The following is a 19,638-nucleotide window of genomic DNA, read 5'->3' as shown; positions in this document are numbered from 1 at the left end:
TAAAACCTTGTACACTTTTGTACACCCTTGTATACATTTGTACAACCTTGTACAAACTTGTACACACTTGTACAAACTTGTACACACTTGTACAAACTTCTACACCCTTGTACACACTTGTACAACCTTGTACACACTTGTAAACATTGTACAAACCTGTACACCCTTGTACACACTTGTACAAGCTTGTACACGATTGTACACCCTTGTACACACTTGTGCACCCTTGTACACACTTGTACACCCTTGTACACACTTGTACAACCTTTTACAAACTTGTACACACTTGTACAAACTTGTACATTCTTGTACATACTTGTACACCCTTGTAAACACTTGTACAACCTTGTACAAACCTGAACACCCTTGTACACACTTGTACAAGCTTGTACACACTTGTACAAGCTTGTACACACTTGTACAAGCTTGTACACACTTGTACACCCTTGTACAAACTTGTGCACCGTTGTACACTTTTGTACACCCTTGTATACATTTGTACAACCTTGTACAAACTTGTACACACTTGTACAAACTTGTACACACTTGTACAAACTTGTACACCCTTGTACACACTTGTACAACCTTGTACACACTTGTTCAACCTTGTACACACTTGTACAACCTTGTACACAATTGTACAACCTTGTACAACCTAGTACACACTTGTACAACCTTGTACACACTTGTACAACCTTGTACACACTTGTACACCCTTGTAAACACTTGTACAACCTTGTACAAACCTGTACACCCTTGTACACACTTGTACAAGCTTGTACACACTTGTACAAGCTTGTACACACTTGTACAAGCTTGTACACACTTGTACACCCTTGTACAAACTTGTGCAACCTTGTACACTTTTGTACACCCTTGTACACACTTGTACAAGCTTGTACACACTTGTACAAATTTGTACACACTTGTACAAACTTGTACACACTTGTACAAACTTGTACACCCTTGTACACACTTGTACAACCTTGTACACACTTGTACAACCTTGTACACAATTGTACAACCTTGTACAACCTTGTACACACTTGTACAACCTTGTACACACTTGTACAACCTTGTACACACTTGTACAACCTTGTACACACTTGTACACCTTTGTACACACTTGTACAACCTTGTACACACTTGAACAACCTTGTACACACTTGTACAACCTTGTACAAACCTGTACACCCTTGTACACACTTGTACAAGCTTGTACACGATTGTACACTCTTGTACACACTTGTGCAACCTTGTACACACTTGTACAACCTTGTACACACTTGTACAACCTTGTACACACTTGTTCAAGCTTGTACACACTTGTACAACCTTGTACACACTTGTACACCCTTGTACACACTTGTACAAGCTTGTACACACTTGTACAAACTTGTACACACTTGTACAAACTTGTACACACTTGTACAAACTTGTACACCCTTGTACACACTTGTACAACCTTGTACACACTTGTACAACCTTGTACACACTTGTACAACCTTGTACACAATTGTACAACCTTGTACAACCTTGTACACAATTGTACAACCTTGTACACACTTGTACAACCTTGTACACACTTGTACACCTTTGTACACACTTGTACAACCTTGTACACACTTGTACAACCTTGTACACACTTGTACAACCTTGTACACACTTGTACAACCTTGTACACACTTGTAAAATATTTTACAAACTTGTACACACTTGTACAAACTTGTACATTTTTGTACAAATGTATACAAGGGTGTACAAAAGTGTACAAGGGTGCACAAGTTTTTACAAGGGTGTACAAGTGTGTACAATCTTGTACAAGTGTGTACAAGGGTGTACAGGTTTGTACAAGGTTGTACAAGTGTTTACAAGGGTGTACAAGTATGTACAAGAATGTACAAGTTTGTACAAGTGTGTACAAGTTTGTAAAAGGTTGTACAAGTGTGTACAAGGGTGTACAAGTGTGTACAAGGGTGCACAAGTGTGTACAAGGGTGTACAATCGTGTACAAGCTTGTACAAGTGTGTACAAGGGTGTACAGGTTTGTACAAGGTTGTACAAGTGTGTACAAGGTTGTACAAGTGTGTACAAGCTTGTACAAGTGTGTACAAGGTTGTACAAGTGTGTACAAGGTTGTACAAGTGTGTACAAGCTTGTACAAGTGTGTACAAGGTTTGTACAAGTGTGTACAAGGTTGTTCAAGTGTGTACATGTTTGTACAAGTGTGTTTAAGTTTGTACAAGGTTGTACAAATGTGTACAAGGGTGTACAAAAGTGTTCAAGGGTGCACAAGTTTGTACAAGGGTGTACAAGTGTGTACAAGGTTGTACAAGTGTGTACAAGGGTGTACAAGTATGTACAAGAATGTAAAATTTTGTACAAGTGTGTACAAGGGTGTACAAGTGTGTACAAGTGTGTACAAGGTTGTAAAAGTGTGTACAAGGTTTTACAATTGTGTACAAGGTTGTACAAGTGTGTACAAGGTTGTACAAGTGTGTACGAGGTTGTACAAGTGTGTACAAGGTTGTACAAGTGTGTACAATGTTGTACAAGTGTGTACAAGGTTGTACAAGTGTACACAAGTTTGTACAAGTGTGTACAAGTTTGTACAAGTGTGTACAAGTTTGTACAAGGTTGTACAAATTTGTACAAGGGTGTACAAAAGTGTACAAGGGTGCACAAGTTTGTACAAGGGTGTACAAGTGTGTACAAGCTTGTACAAGTGTGTACAAGCTTGTACAAGTGTGTACAAGGATGTACAGGTTTGTACAAGGTTGTACAAGTGTGTACAAGGGTGTACAAGTATGTACAAGAATGTACAATTTTGTACAAGTGTGTACAAGTTTGTAAAAGGTTGTACAAGTGTGTACAAGGGTGTACAAGTGTGTACAAGGTTGTAAAAGTGTGTACAAGGGTGTACAAGTGTGTACAAGGTTGTACAAGTGTGTACAAGGTTGTACAAGTGTGTACAAGGTTGTACAAGTGTGTACAAGGTTGCACAAGTGTGTACAAGAGTGTACAATCGTGTACAAGCTTGTACAAGTGTGTACAAGGGTGTACAGGTTTGTACAAGGTTGTACAAGTGTGTACAAGGTTGTACAAGTGTGTACAAGGGTGTACAAGTTTGTACAAGTGTGTACAAGTTTGTACAAGTGTGTACAAGTTTGTACAAGTGTGTACAAGTTTGTACAAGTGTGTACAAGTTTGTACAAGTGTGTACAAGTTTGTACAAGTTTGTACAAATGTATACAAGGGTGTACAAAAGTGTACAAGGGTGCACAAGTTTGTACAAGGGTGTACAAGTGTGTACAAGCTTGTACAAGTGTGTACAAGCTTGTACAAGTGTGTACAAGGGTGTACAGGTTTGTACAATTTTGTACAAGTGTTTACAAGGGTGTACAAGTATGTACAAGAATGTACAAGTTTGTACAAGTGTGTACAAGTTTGTAAAAGGTTGTACATGTGTGTACAAGGGTGTACAAGTGTGTACAAGGGTGCACAAGTGTGTACAAGGGTGTAAAATCGTGTACAAGCTTGTACAAGTGTGTACAAGGGTGTACAGGTTTGTACAAGGTTGTAAAAGTGTGTACAAGGGTGTACAAATGTATACAAGGATGTAAAAGTTTGTACAAGTGTGTACAAGTTTGTACAAGGTTGTACAAGTAAGTACAAGTTTGTACAAGAATGTACAAGTGTGTACAAGGTTTTACAATTGTGTAAAAGGTTGTACAAGTGTGTACAAGGTTGTACAAGTGTGTACAAGCTTGTACAAGTGTGTACAAGGTTGTACAAGTGTGTACAAGGTTGTACAAGTGTGTACAAGCTTTTACAAGTGTGTACAAGGTTGTACAAGTGTGTACAAGGTTGTACAAGTGTGTACAAGCTTGTACAAGTGTGTACAAGGTTGTACAAGTGTGTACAAGGTTGTTCAAGTGTGTACATGTTTGTACAAGTGTGTTTAAGTTTGTACAAGGTTGTACAAATGTGTACAAGGGTGTACAAAAGTGTTCAAGGGTGCACAAGTTTGTACAAGGGTGTACAAGTGTGTACAAGCTTGTACAAGTGTGTACAAGCTTGTACAAGTGTGTACAAGCTTGTACAAGTGTGTACAAGGGTTTACAGGTTTGTACAAGGTTGTACAAGTGTGTACAAGGGTGTACAAGTATGTACAAGAATGTAAAATTTTGTACAAGTGTGTACAAGGGTGTACAAGTGTGTACAAGGTTGTACAAGTGTGTACAAGGTTTTACAATTGTGTACAAGGTTGTACAAGTGTGTACAAGGTTGTACAAGTGTGTACGAGGTTGTACAAGTGTGTACAAGGTTGTACAAGTGTGTACAAGGTTGTACAAGTGTGTACAGGGTTGTACAAGTGTACACAAGTTTGTACAAGTGTGTACAAGTTTGTACAAGTGTGTACAAGTTTGTACAAGGTTGTACAAATGTGTACAAGGGTGTAAAAAAGTGTACAAGGGTGCACAAGTTTGTACAAGGGTGTACAAGTGTGTACAAGCTTGAACAAGTGTGTACAAGCTTGTACAAGTGTGTACAAGGGTGTACAGGTTTGTACAAGGTTGTACAAGTGTGTACAAGGGTGTACAAGTATGTACAAGAATGTACAATTTTGTACAAGTGTGTACAAGTTTGTAAAAGGTTGTACAAGTGTGTACAAGGGTGTACAAGTGTGTACAAGGTTGTACAAGTGTGTACAAGCTTGAACAAGTGTGTACAAGGTTGTACAAGTGTGTACAAGGTTGTACAAGTGTGTACAAGGTTGCACAAGTGTGTACAAGAGTGTACAATCGTGTACAAGCTTGTACAAGTGTGTACAAGGGTGTACAGGTTTGTACAAGGTTGTACAAGTGTGTACAAGGTTGTACAAGTGTGTACAAGGGTGTACAAGTATGTACAAGAATGTAAAATTTTGTACAAGTGTGTACAAGGGTGTACAAGTGTGTACAAGTGTGTACAAGGTTGTAAAAGTGTGTACAAGGTTTTACAATTGTGTACAAGGTTGTACAAGTGTGTACAAGGTTGTACAAGTGTGTACGAGGTTGTACAAGTGTGTACAAGGTTGTACAAGTGTGTACAATGTTGTACAAGTGTGTACAAGGTTGTACAAGTGTACACAAGTTTGTACAAGTGTGTACAAGTTTGTACAAGTGTGTACAAGTTTGTACAAGGTTGTACAAATTTGTACAAGGGTGTACAAAAGTGTACAAGGGTGCACAAGTTTGTACAAGGGTGTACAAGTGTGTACAAGCTTGTACAAGTGTGTACAAGCTTGTACAAGTGTGTACAAGGATGTACAGGTTTGTACAAGGTTGTACAAGTGTGTACAAGGGTGTACAAGTATGTACAAGAATGTACAATTTTGTACAAGTGTGTACAAGTTTGTAAAAGGTTGTACAAGTGTGTACAAGGGTGTACAAGTGTGTACAAGGTTGTACAAGTGTGTACAAGGGTGTACAAGTGTGTACAAGGTTGTACAAGTGTGTACAAGGTTGTACAAGTGTGTACAAGGTTGTACAAGTGTGTACAAGGTTGCACAAGTGTGTACAAGAGTGTACAATCGTGTACAAGCTTGTACAAGTGTGTACAAGGGTGTACAGGTTTGTACAAGGTTGTACAAGTGTGTACAAGGTTGTACAAGTGTGTACAAGGGTGTACAAGTTTGTACAAGTGTGTACAAGTTTGTACAAGTGTGTACAAGTTTGTACAAGTGTGTACAAGTTTGTACAAGTGTGTACAAGTTTGTACAAGTGTGTACAAGTTTGTACAAGTTTGTACAAATGTATACAAGGGTGTACAAAAGTGTACAAGGGTGCACAAGTTTGTACAAGGGTGTACAAGTGTGTACAAGCTTGTACAAGTGTGTACAAGCTTGTACAAGTGTGTACAAGGGTGTACAGGTTTGTACAATTTTGTACAAGTGTTTACAAGGGTGTACAAGTATGTACAAGAATGTACAAGTTTGTACAAGTGTGTACAAGTTTGTAAAAGGTTGTACATGTGTGTACAAGGGTGTACAAGTGTGTACAAGGGTGCACAAGTGTGTACAAGGGTGTAAAATCGTGTACAAGCTTGTACAAGTGTGTACAAGGGTGTACAGGTTTGTACAAGGTTGTAAAAGTGTGTACAAGGGTGTACAAATGTATACAAGGATGTAAAAGTTTGTACAAGTGTGTACAAGTTTGTACAAGGTTGTACAAGTAAGTACAAGTTTGTACAAGAATGTACAAGTGTGTACAAGGTTTTACAATTGTGTAAAAGGTTGTACAAGTGTGTACAAGGTTGTACAAGTGTGTACAAGCTTGTACAAGTGTGTACAAGGTTGTACAAGTGTGTACAAGGTTGTACAAGTGTGTACAAGCTTTTACAAGTGTGTACAAGGTTGTACAAGTGTGTACAAGGTTGTACAAGTGTGTACAAGCTTGTACAAGTGTGTACAAGGTTGTACAAGTGTGTACAAGGTTGTTCAAGTGTGTACATGTTTGTACAAGTGTGTTTAAGTTTGTACAAGGTTGTACAAATGTGTACAAGGGTGTACAAAAGTGTTCAAGGGTGCACAAGTTTGTACAAGGGTGTACAAGTGTGTACAAGCTTGTACAAGTGTGTACAAGCTTGTACAAGTGTGTACAAGCTTGTACAAGTGTGTACAAGGGTGTACAGGTTTGTACAAGGTTGTACAAGTGTGTACAAGGGTGTACAAGTATGTACAAGAATGTACAATTTTGTACAAGTGTGTACAAGGGTGTACAAGTGTGTACAAGGTTGTACAAGTGTGTACAAGGTTTTACAATTGTGTACAAGGTTGTACAAGTGTGTACAAGGTTGTACAAGTGTGTACGAGGTTGTACAAGTGTGTACAAGGTTGTACAAGTGTGTACAAGGTTGTACAAGTGTGTACAGGGTTGTACAAGTGTACACAAGTTTGTACAAGTGTGTACAAGTTTGTACAAGTGTGTACAAGTTTGTACAAGGTTGTACAAATGTGTACAAGGGTGTAAAAAAGTGTACAAGGGTGCACAAGTTTGTACAAGGGTGTACAAGTGTGTACAAGCTTGAACAAGTGTGTACAAGCTTGTACAAGTGTGTACAAGGGTGTACAGGTTTGTACAAGGTTGTACAAGTGTGTACAAGGGTGTACAAGTATGTACAAGAATGTACAATTTTGTACAAGTGTGTACAAGTTTGTAAAAGGTTGTACAAGTGTGTACAAGGGTGTACAAGTGTGTACAAGGTTGTACAAGTGTGTACAAGCTTGAACAAGTGTGTACAAGGTTGTACAAGTGTGTACAAGGTTGTACAAGTGTGTACAAGGTTGCACAAGTGTGTACAAGAGTGTACAATCGTGTACAAGCTTGTACAAGTGTGTACAAGGGTGTACAGGTTTGTACAAGGTTGTACAAGTGTGTACAAGGTTGTACAAGTGTGTACAAGGGTGTACAAGTTTGTACAAGTGTGTACAAGTTTGTACAAGTGTGTACAAGTTTGTACAAGTTTGTACAAATGTATACAAGGGTGTACAAAAGTGTACAAGGGTGCACAAGTTTGTACAAGGGTGTACAAGTGTGTACAAGCTTGTACAAGTGTGTACAAGTTTGTAAAAGGTTGTACATGTGTGTACAAGGGTGTACAAGTGTGTACAAGGGTGCACAAGTGTGTACAAGGGTGTACAATCGTGTACAAGCTTGTACAAGTGTGTACAAGGGTGTACAGGTTTGTACAAGGTTGTACAAGTGTGTACAAGGGTGTACAGGTTTGTACAATTTTGTACAAGTGTTTACAAGGGTGTACAAGTATGTACAAGAATGTACAAGTTTGTACAAGTGTGTACAAGTTTGTAAAAGGTTGTACATGTGTGTACAAGGGTGTACAAGTGTGTACAAGGGTGCACAAGTGTGTACAAGGGTGTACAATCGTGTACAAGCTTGTACAAGTGTGTACAAGGGTGTACAGGTTTGTACAAGGTTGTACAAGTGTGTACAAGGGTGTACAAATGTATACAAGGATGTAAAAGTTTGTACAAGTGTGTACAAGTTTGTAAAAGGTTGTACAAGTGTGTACAAGGTTGTACAAGTGTGTACAAGGTTGTACAAGTGTATACAAGCTTGTACAAGTGTGTACAAGGTTGTACAAGTGTGTACAAGGTTGTTCAAGTGTGTACATGTTTGTACAAGTGTGTTTAAGTTTGTACAAGGTTGTACAAATGTGTACAAGGGTGTACAAAAGTGTTCAAGGGTGCACAAGTTTGTACAAGGGTGTACAAGTGTGTACAAGCTTGTACAAGTGTGTACAAGCTTGTACAAGTGTGTACAAGCTTGTACAAGTGTGTACAAGGGTGTACAGGTTTGTACAAGGTTGTACAAGTGTGTACAAGGGTGTACAAGTATGTACAAGAATGTAAAATTTTGTACAAGTGTGTACAAGGGTGTACAAGTGTGTACAAGGTTGTACAAGTGTGTACAAGGTTTTACAATTGTGTACAAGGTTGTACAAGTGTGTACAAGGTTGTACAAGTGTGTACGAGGTTGTACAAGTACCTGTACACCCTTGTACACACTTGTACAAGCTTGTACACGATTGTACACTCTTGTACACACTTGTGCAACCTTGTACACACTTGTACAACCTTGTACACACTTGTACAACCTTGTACACACTTGTTCAAGCTTGTACACACTTGTACAACCTTGTACACACTTGTACACCCTTGTACACACTTGTACAACCTTTTACAAACTTGTACACACTTGTACAAAATTGTACATTCTTGTACATACTTGTACACCCTTGTACAAACTTGTGCACCCTTGTACACTTTTGTACACCCTTGTATACATTTGTACAAACTTGTACAAACTTGTACACACTTGTACAAACTTGTACACACTTGTACAAACTTGTACACCCTTGTACACAATTGTACAACCTTGTACACACTTGTACAACCTTGTACACACTTGTACAACCTTGTACAAACCTGTACACCCTTGTACACACTTGTACAAGCTTGTACACGATTGTACACTCTTGTACACACTTGTGCAACCTTGTACACACTTGTACAACCTTGTACACACTTGTACAACCTTGTACACACTTGTTCAAGCTTGTACACACTTGTACAACCTTGTACACACTTGTACACCCTTGTACACACTTGTACAACCTTTTACAAACTTGTACACACTTGTACAAAATTGTACATTCTTGTACATACTTGTACACCCTTGTACACACTTGTACACCCTTGTACAAACTTGTGCACCCTTGTACACTTTTGTACACCCTTGTACACATTTATACAAACTTGTACAAACTTGTACACACTTGTACAAACTTGTGTACACTTGTACAACCTTGTACACACTTGTACAACCTTGTACACACTTTTACAACCTTGTACACACTTGTACAACCTTGTACACACTTGTACAACCTTGTACACAATTGTAAAACCTTGTACACACGTGTACAACCTTGTACAAACTTGTACACATTTGTACAACCTTGTACACACTTGTACAACCTTGTACAAACCTGTACACCCTTGTACACACTTGTACAAGCTTGTACACACTTGTACAAGCTTGTACACACTTGTACAAGCTTGTACACACTTGTACACCCTTGTACAAACTTGTGCACCCTTGAACACTTTTGTACACCCTTGTACACATTTGTACAACCTTGTACAAACTTAAACACACTTGTACAAACATGTACACACTTGAACAACCTTGTACACACTTGTACAACCTTGTACACACTTGTACAAGCTTGTATACACTTGTACAACCTTGTACACACTTGTACAACTTTGTACACACTTGTACAAGCTTGTACACACTTGTACAACCTTGTACACACTTGTACAACCTTTTACACAATTGTAAAACCTTGTACACACTTGTACATTCTTGTACAAACTTGTACTTACTTGTACAACCTTGTACAAACTTGTACACACTTGTACAAACTTTTACATCCTTGTATACATTTGTACACCCTTGTACACACTTGTACAACCTTGTACAAACCTGTACACCCTTGTACACACTTGTACAAGCTTGTACACGATTGTACACCCTTGTACACACTTGTGCACCCTTGTACACACTTGTACACCCTTGTACACACATGTACAACCTTTTACAAACTTGTACACACTTGTACAAACTTGTACATTCTTGTACATACTTGTACACCCTTGTAAACACTTGTACAAAATTGTACAAACCTGTACACCCTTGTACACACTTGTACAAGCTTGTACACACTTGTACAAGCTTGTACACACTTGTACACCCTTGTACAAACTTGTGCACCCTTGTACACTTTTGTACAACCTTGTATACATTTGTACAAACTTGTACAAACTTGTACACACTTGTACAAACTTGTACACACTTTTACAAACTTGTACACCCTTGTACACACTTGTACAACCTTGTACACACTTGTACAACCTTGTACAAACCTGACACCCTTGTACACACTTGTACAAGCTTGTACACGATTGTACACTCTTGTACACACTTGTGCAACCTTGTACACACTTGTACAACCTTGTACACACTTGTACAACCTTGTACACACTTGTTCAAGCTTGTACACACTTGTACAACCTTGTACACACTTGTACACCCTTGTACACACTTGTACAACCTTTTACAAACTTGTACACACTTGTACAAAATTGTACATTCTTGTACATACTTGTACACCCTTGTACACACTTGTACAACCTTGTACAAACCTGTACACCCTTGTACACACTTGTACAAGCTTGTACACACTTGTACAAGCTTGTACACACTTGTACACCCTTGTACAAACTTGTGCACCCTTGTACACTTTTGTACACCCTTGTACACATTTGTACAACCTTGTACAAACTTGTACACACTTGTACAAACTTGTACACACTTGTACAAACTTGTGTACACTTGTACAACCTTGTACACACTTGTACAACCTTGTACACACTTGTACAACCTTGTACACACTTGTACAACCTCGTACACACTTGTACAACCTTGTACACACTTGTACAACCTTGTACACACTTGTACAACCTTGTACACAATTGTAAAACCTTGTACACACTTGTACAACCTTGTACACACTTGTACAACCTTGTACACACTTTTACACCCTTGTACACACTTGTACAAAATTTTACATTCTTGTACATACTTGTACACCCTTGTACACACTTGTACAACCTTGTACAAACCTGTACACCCTTGTACACACTTGTACAAGCTTGTACACACTTGTACAAGCTTGTACACACTTGTACAAGCTTGTACACACTTGTACAACCTTGTACACACTTGTACACCCTTGTACAAACTTGTGCACCCTTGAACACTTTTGTACACCCTTGTACACATTTGTACAAACTTGTACAAACTTAAACACACTTGTACAAACATGTACACACTTGAACAACCTTGTACACACTTGTACAAACCTTGTACACACTTGTACAAGCTTGTACACACTTGTACAACCTTGTACACACTTGTACAACCTTGTACACACTTGTACAAGCTTGTACACACTTGTACAACCTTGTACACACTTGTACAACCTTGTACAAACCTGTACACCCTTGTACACACTTGTACAAGCTTGTACACGATTGTACACCCTTGTACACACTTGTGCACCCTTGTACACACTTGTACACCCTTGTACACACTTGTACAACCTTTTACAAACTTGTACACACTTGTACAAACTTGTACATTCTTGTACATACTTGTACACCCTTGTAAACACTTGTACAACCTTGTACAAACCTGTACACCCTTGTACACACTTGTACAAGCTTGTACACACTTGTACACCCTTGTACAAACTTGTGCACCCTTGTACACTTTTGTACATCCTTGTATACATTTGTACAAAAATGTACAAGTTTGTACAAGTGTGTACAAGTTTGTAAAAGGTTTTACAAGTGTGTACAAGGTTGTACAAGTGTGTACAAGGTTGTACAAGTGTGTACAAGGTTGTACAAGTGTGTACAAAGGTGTACAAGTGTGTACAAGGTTGTACAAGTGTGTACAAGGTTGTACAAGTGTGTACAAGGTTGTACAAGGTTGTACAATTGTGTACAAGGTTGTACAAGTGTGTACAAGGTTGTACAAGTGTGTACAAGGGTGTACAAGTTTGTACAAGTGTGTACAAGTTTGTACAAGTGTGTACAAGTTTGTACAAGTGTGTACAAGCTTGTACAAGTGTGTACAAGGGTGTACAAGTGTGTACAAGGTTTTACATGTTTTTACAAGTTTGTACAAGTGTGTACAAGGTTGTACAAGTGTGTGCAAGGTTGTACAAGTGTGTACAAGGTTGTACAAGTGTGTACAAGGTTGTACAAGTGTGTACAAGGTTGTATAAGTGTGTACAAGGTTGAAAAAGTGTGTACAAGGTTGTAAAAGTGTGTACAAGGTTGTACAAGTGTGTACAAGGTTGTACAAGTGTGTACAAAGGTGTACAAGTGTGTACAAGGTTGTACAAGTGTGTACAAGGTTGTACAAGTGTGTACAAGGTTGTACAAGTGTGTACAAGGTTGTACAAGGTTGTACAATTGTGTACAAGGTTGTACAAGTGTGTACAAGGTTGTACAAGTGTGTACAAGGTTGTACAAGTGTGTACAAGGGTGTACAAGTTTGTACAAGTGTGTACAAGTTTGTACAAGTGTGTACAAGTTTGTACAAGTTTGTACAAGTGTGTACAAGTTTGTACAAGGGTGTACAAAAGTGTACAAGGTTGCACAAGTTTGTACAAGGGTGTACAAGTGTGTACAAGCTTGTACAAGTGTGTACAAGCTTGTACAAGTGTGTACAAGCTTGTACAAGTGTGTACAAGGGTGTACAGGTTTGTACAAGGTTGTACAAGTGTTTACAAGGGTGTACAAGTGTGTACAAGGTTGTACAAGTGTGTACAAGGTTGTACAAGTGTGTACTAGGTTGTACAAGGTTGTACAATTGTGTACAAGGTTGTACAAGTGTGTACAAGGTTGAACAAGTGTGTACAAGGTTGTACAAGTGTGTACAAGGGTGTACAAGTTTGTACAAGTGTGTACAAGTTTGTACAAGTGTGTACAAGTTTGTACAAGGTTGTACAAATGTATACAAGGGTGTACAAAAGTGTACAACGGTGCACAAGTTTGTACAAGGGTGTACAAGTGTGTACAAGCTTGTACAAGTGTGTACAAGCTTGTACAAGTGTGTACAAGCTTGTACAAGTGTGTACAAGCTTGTACAAGTGTGTACAAGGGTGTACAGGTTTGTACAAGGTTGTACAAGTGTTTACAAGGGTGTACAAGTATGTACAAGAATGTACAAGTTTGTACAAGTGTGTACAAGTTTGTAAAAGGTTGTACAAGTGTGTACAAGGGTGTACAAGTGTGTACAAGGGTGCACAAGTGTGTACAAGGGTGTACAATCGTGTACAAGCCTGTACAAGTGTGTACAAGGGTGTACAGGTTTGTACAAGGTTTACAAGTGTGTACAAGGTTGTACAAGTGTGTACAAGGGTGTACAAGTTTGTACAAGTGTGTACAAGTTTGTACAAGTGTGTACAAGTTTGTACAAGGTTGTACAAATGTATACAAGGGTGTACAAAAGTGTACAAGGTTGTACAAGTGTTTACAAGGGTGTACAAGTATGTACAAGAATGTACAAGTTTGTACAAGTGTGTACAAGTTTGTAAAAGGTTGTACAAGTGTGTACAAGAGTGTACAAGTGTATACAAGGGTGCACAAGTGTGTACAAGGGTGTACAAGTGTGTACAAGCTTGTACAAGTGTGTACAAGGTTGTACAAGTGTGTACAAGGTTGTACAAGTGTGTACAAGGTTGTACAAGTGTGTACAAGGTTTTACAATTGTGTAAAAGGTTGTACAAGTGTGTACAAGGTTGTACAAGTGTGTACAAGCTTGTACAAGTGTGTACAAGGTTGTACAAGTGTGTACAAGGTTGTACAAGTGTGTACAAGGTTGTACAAGTGTGTACAAGGTTGTACAAGTGTGTACAAGGTTGTACAAGTGTGTACAAGGTTGTACAAGTGTGTACAAGGTTGTACAAGTGTGTACAAGGTTGTACAAGTGTGTACAAGGTTGTACAAGTGTGTACAAGGTTGTACAAGTGTGTACAAGGGTGCACAAGTGTGTACAAGGGTGCACAAGTGTGTACAAGGGTGTACAATCGTGTACAAGCTTGTACAAGTTTTTACAAGGTTGTACAAGTGTGTACAAGGTTGTACAAGTGTGTACAAGGTTGTACAAGTGTGTACAAGGTTGTACAAGTGTGTACAAGGTTGTACAAGTGTGTACAAGGTTGTATAAGTGTGTACAAAGGTGTACAAGTGTGTACAAGGTTGTACAAGTGTGTACAAGGTTGTACAAGTGTGTACATGGTTGTACAAGGTTGTACAATTGTGTACAAGGTTGTACAAGTGTGTACAAGGTTGTACAAGTGTGTACAAGGGTGTACAAGTTTGTACAAGTGTGTACAAGTTTGTACAAGTGTGTACAAGTTTGTACAAGTTTGTACAAATTAATACAAGGGTGTACAAAAGTGTACAAGGGTGCACAAGTTTGTACAAGGGTGTACAAGTGTGTACAAGCTTGTACAAGTGTGTACAAGCTTGTACAAGTGTGTACAAGGGTGTACAGGTTTGTACAAGGTTGTACAAGTGTTTACAAGGGTGAACAAAAGAATGTACAAGTTTGTACAAGTGTGTACAAGTTTGTAAAAGGTTGTACAAGTGTGTACAAGGGTGTACAAGTGTGTACAATGGTGCACAAGTGTGTACAAGGGTGTACAATCGTGTACAAGCTTGTACAAGTGTGTACAAGGTTGTACAGGTTTGTACAAGGTTGTACAAGTGTGTACAAGGGTGTACAAATGTGTACAAGGCTGTAAAAGTTTGTACAAGTGTGTACAAGTTTGTACAAGGTTGTACAAGTAAGTACAAGTTTGTACAAGAATGTACAAGTGTGTACAAGGTTTTACAATTGTGTAAAAGGTTGTTCAAGTGTGTACAAGGTTGTACAAGTGTGTACAAGGTTGTACAAGTGTGTACAATCTTGTACAAGTGTGTACAAGGTTGTACAAGTGTGTACAAGGTTGTACAAGTGTGTACAAGGTTGTACAAGTGTGTACAAGGTTGTACAAGTGTGTACAAGTTTGTACAAGTGTGTACAAGTTTGTACAAGGTTGTACAAATGTGTACAAGGGTGTACAAAAGTGTACAAGGGTGCACAATTTTGTACAAGGGTGTACAAGTGTGTACAAGCTTGTACAAGTGTGTACAAGCTTGTACAAGGGTTTACAGGTTTGTACAAGGTTGAACAAGTGTGTACAAGGGTGTACAAAAGTGTACAAGGGTGCACAAGTTTGTACAAGGGTGTACAAGTGTGTACAAGCTTGTACAAGTGTGTACAAGCTTGTACAAGGGTTTACAGGTTTGTACAAGGTTGTACAAGTGTGTACAAGGTTGTACAAGTATGTACAAGAATGTACAAGTTTGTACAAGTGTGTACAAGTTTGTAAAAGGTTGTACAAGTGTGTACAAGGGTGTACAAATGTGTACAAGGATGTAAAAGTGTGTACAAGTGTGTACAAGTTTGTACAAGGTTGTACAAGTGTGTACAAGTTTGTACAAGGTTGTACAAATTTGTACAAGTGTGTACAAGGTTGTACAAGTGTGTACAAGGGTGTACAAGTTTGTACAAGTGTGTACAAGTTTGTATAAGGTTGTACACGTGTTTACAAGGTTTTACAATTGTGTACAAGGTTGTACAAGTGTGTACAAGTTTGTACAAGTGTGTACAAGGTTGTACAAGTGTGTACAAGGTTGTACAAGTGTGTACAAGGTTGTACAAGTGTACACAAGTTTGTACAAGTGTGTACAAGTTTGTACAAGTGTGTACAAGTTTGTACAAGTTTGTACAAATGTGTACAAGGGTGTACAAAAGTGTACAAGGGTGCACAAGTTTGTACAATGGTGTACAAGTGTGTACAAGGGTGTACAAGTATGTACAAGAATGTACAATTTTGTACAAGTGTGTACAAGTTTGTAAAAGGTTGTACAAGTGTGTACAAGGGTGTACAAGTGTGTACAAGGTTGTACAAGTGTGTACAAGCTTGAACAAGTGTGTACAAGGTTGTACAAGTGTGTACAAGGTTGTACAAGTGTGTACAAGGTTGCACAAGTGTGTACAAGAGTGTACAATCGTGTACAAGCTTGTACAAGTGTGTACAAGGGTGTACAGGTTTGTACAAGGTTGTACAAGTGTGTACAAGGTTGTACAAGTGTGTACAAGGTTGTACAAGTGTGTACAAGGGTGTACAAGTTTGTACAAGTGTGTACAAGTTTGTACAAGTGTGTACAAGTTTGTACAAGTTTGTACAAATGTATACAAGGGTGTACAAAAGTGTACAAGGTTGCACAAGTTTGTACAAGGGTGTACAAGTGTGTACAAGCTTGTACAAGTGTGTACAAGCTTGTACAAGTGTGTACAAGCTTGTACAAGTGTGTACAAGGGTGTACAGGTTTGTACAAGGTTGTACAAGTGTGTACAAGGTTGTACAAGTGTGTACAAGGTTGTACAAGTGTGTACAAGGTTGTACAAGTGTGTACAAGGTTGTACAAGTGTGTACAAGGTTGTACAAGTGTGTACAAGGTTGTACAAGTGTGTACAAGGTTTGTACAAGTGTGTACAAGGTTGTTCAAGTGTGAACATGTTTGTACAAGTGTGTTTAAGTTTGTACAAGGTTGTACAAATGTGTACAAGGGTGTACAAAAGTGTTCAAGGGTGCACAAGTTTGTACAAGGGTGTACAAGTGTGTACAAGCTTGTACAAGTGTGTACAAGCTTGTACAAGTGTGTACAAGCTTGTACAAGTGTGTACAAGGATGTACAGGTTTGTACAAGGTTGTACAAGTGTGTACAAGGGTGTACAAGTATGTACAAGAATGTAAAATTTTGTACAAGTGTGTACAAGGGTGTACAAGTATGTACAAGAATGTAAAATTTTGTACAAGTGTGTACAAGGGTGTACAAGTGTGTACAAAGTTGTAAAAGTGTGTACAAGGTTTTACAATTGTGTACAAGGTTGTACAAGTGTGTACAAGGTTGTACAAGTGTGTACGAGGTTGTACAAGTGTGTACAAGGTTGTACAAGTGTGTACAAGGTTGTACAGGTGTGTACAAGGTTGTACAAGTGTACACAAGTTTGTACAAGTGTGTACAAGTTTGTACAAGTGTGTACAAGTTTGTACAAGGTTGTACAAATGTGTAAAAGGGTGTACAAAAGTGTACAAGGGTGCACAAGTTTGTACAAGGGTGTACAAGTGTGTACAAGCTTGTACAAGTGTGTACAAGCTTGTACAAGTGTGTACAAGGGTGTACAGGTTTGTACAAGGTTGTACAAGTGTGTACAAGGGTGTACAAGTATGTACAAGAATGTACAATTTTGTACAAGTGTGTACAAGTTTGTAAAAGGTTGTACAAGTGTGTACAAGGGTGTACAAGTGTGTACAAGGTTGTACAAGTGTGTACAAGCTTGAACAAGTGTGTACAAGGTTGTACAAGTGTGTACAAGGTTGTACAAGTGTGTACAAGGTTGCACAAGTGTGTACAAGAGTGTACAATCGTGTACAAGCTTGTACAAGTGTGTACAAGGGTGTACAGGTTTGTACAAGGTTGTACAAGTGTGTACAAGGTTGTACAAGTGTGTACAAGGGTGTACAAGTTTGTACAAGTGTGTACAAGTTTGTACAAGTGTGTACAAGTTTGTACAAGTTTGTACAAATGTATACAAGGGTGTACAAAAGTGTACAAGGGTGCACAAGTTTGTACAAGGGTGTACAAGTGTGTACAAGCTTGTACAAGTGTGTACAAGCTTGTACAAGTGTGTACAAGGGTGTACAGGTTTGTACAATTTTGTACAAGTGTTTACAAGGGTGTACAGGTTTGTACAATTTTGTACAAGTGTTTACAAGGGTGTACAAGTATGTACAAGAATGTACAAGTTTGTACAAGTGTGTACAAGTTTGTAAAAGGTTGTACATGTGTGTACAAGGGTGTACAAGTGTGTACAAGGGTGCACAAGTGTGTACAAGGGTGTACAATCGTGTACAAGCTTGTACAAGTGTGTACAAGGGTGTACAGGTTTGTACAAGGTTGTACAAGTGTGTACAAGGGTGTACAAATGTATACAAGGATGTAAAAGTTTGTACCATTGTGTACAAGTTTGTACAAGGTTGTACAAGTAAGTACAAGTTTGTACAAGAATGTACAAGTGTGTACAAGGTTTTACAATTGTGTAAAAGGTTGTACAAGTGTGTACAAGGTTGTACAAGTGTGTACAAGCTTGTAGAAGTGTGTACAAGGTTGTACAAGTGTGTACAAGGTTGTACAAGTGTGTACAAGCTTGTACAAGTGTGTACAAGGTTGTACAAGTGTGTACAAGGTTGTTCAAGTGTGTACATGTTTGTACAAGTGTGTTTAAGTTTGTACAAGGTTGTACAAATGTGTACAAGGGTGTACAAAAGTGTTCAAGGGTGTACAAGTTTGTACAAGGGTGTACAAGTGTGTACAAGCTTGTACAAGTGTGTACAAGGGTGTACAGGTTTGTACAAGGTTGTACAAGTGTGTACAAGGGTGTACAAGTATGTACAAGAATGTAAAATTTTGTACAAGTGTGTACAAGGGTGTACAAGTGTGTACAAGGTTGTACAAGTGTGTACAAGGTTTTACAATTGTGTACAAGGTTGTACAAGTGTGTACAAGGTTGTACAAGTGTGTACGAGGTTGTACAAGTGTGTACAAGGTTGTAAAAGTGTGTACAAGGTTGTACAAGTGTGTACAAGGTTGTACAAGTGTACACAAGTTTGTACAAGTGTGTACAAGTTTGTACAAGTGTGTACAAGTTTGTACAAGGTTGTACAAATGTGTACAAGGGTGTACAAAAGTGTACAAGGGTGCACAAGTTTGTACAAGGGTGTACAAGTGTGTACAAGGGTGTACAAGTGTGTACAAGGTTGTACAAGTGTGTACAAGCTTGAACAAGTGTGTACAAGGTTGTACAAGTGTGTACAAGGTTGTACAAGTGTGTACAAGGTTGCACAAGTGTGTACAAGAGTGTACAATCGTGTACAAGCTTCTACAAGTGTGTACAAGGGTGTACAGGTTTGTACAAGGGTGTACAGGTTTGTACAAGGTTGTACAAGTGTGTACAAGGGTGTACAAGTATGTACAAGAATGTACAATTTTGTACAAGTGTGTACAAGTTTGTAAAAGGTTGTACAAGTGTGTACAAGGGTGTACAAGTGTGTACAAGGTTGTACAAGTGTGTACAAGCTTGAACAAGTGTGTACAAGGTTGTACAAGTGTGTACAAGGTTGTACAATTGTGTACAAGGTTGCACAAGTGTGTACAAGAGTGTACAATCGTGTACAAGCTTCTACAAGTGTGTACAAGGGTGTACAGGTTTGTACAAGGTTGTACAAGTGTGTACAAGGTTGTACAAGTGTGTACAAGGGTGTACAAGTTTGTACAAGTGTGTACAAGGTTGTACAAGTGTGTACAAGGTTGCACAAGTGTGTACA

The sequence above is a fragment of the Macrosteles quadrilineatus genome, unplaced genomic scaffold, assembly GCF_028750875.1.
Source record: "Macrosteles quadrilineatus isolate MER2022 unplaced genomic scaffold, UCM_ALF_1.0 Scaffold_65__1_contigs__length_644622, whole genome shotgun sequence".
NCBI lineage: Eukaryota > Metazoa > Arthropoda > Insecta > Hemiptera > Cicadellidae > Macrosteles > Macrosteles quadrilineatus.
Note: the sequence above shows the minus strand (reverse complement) of the source record.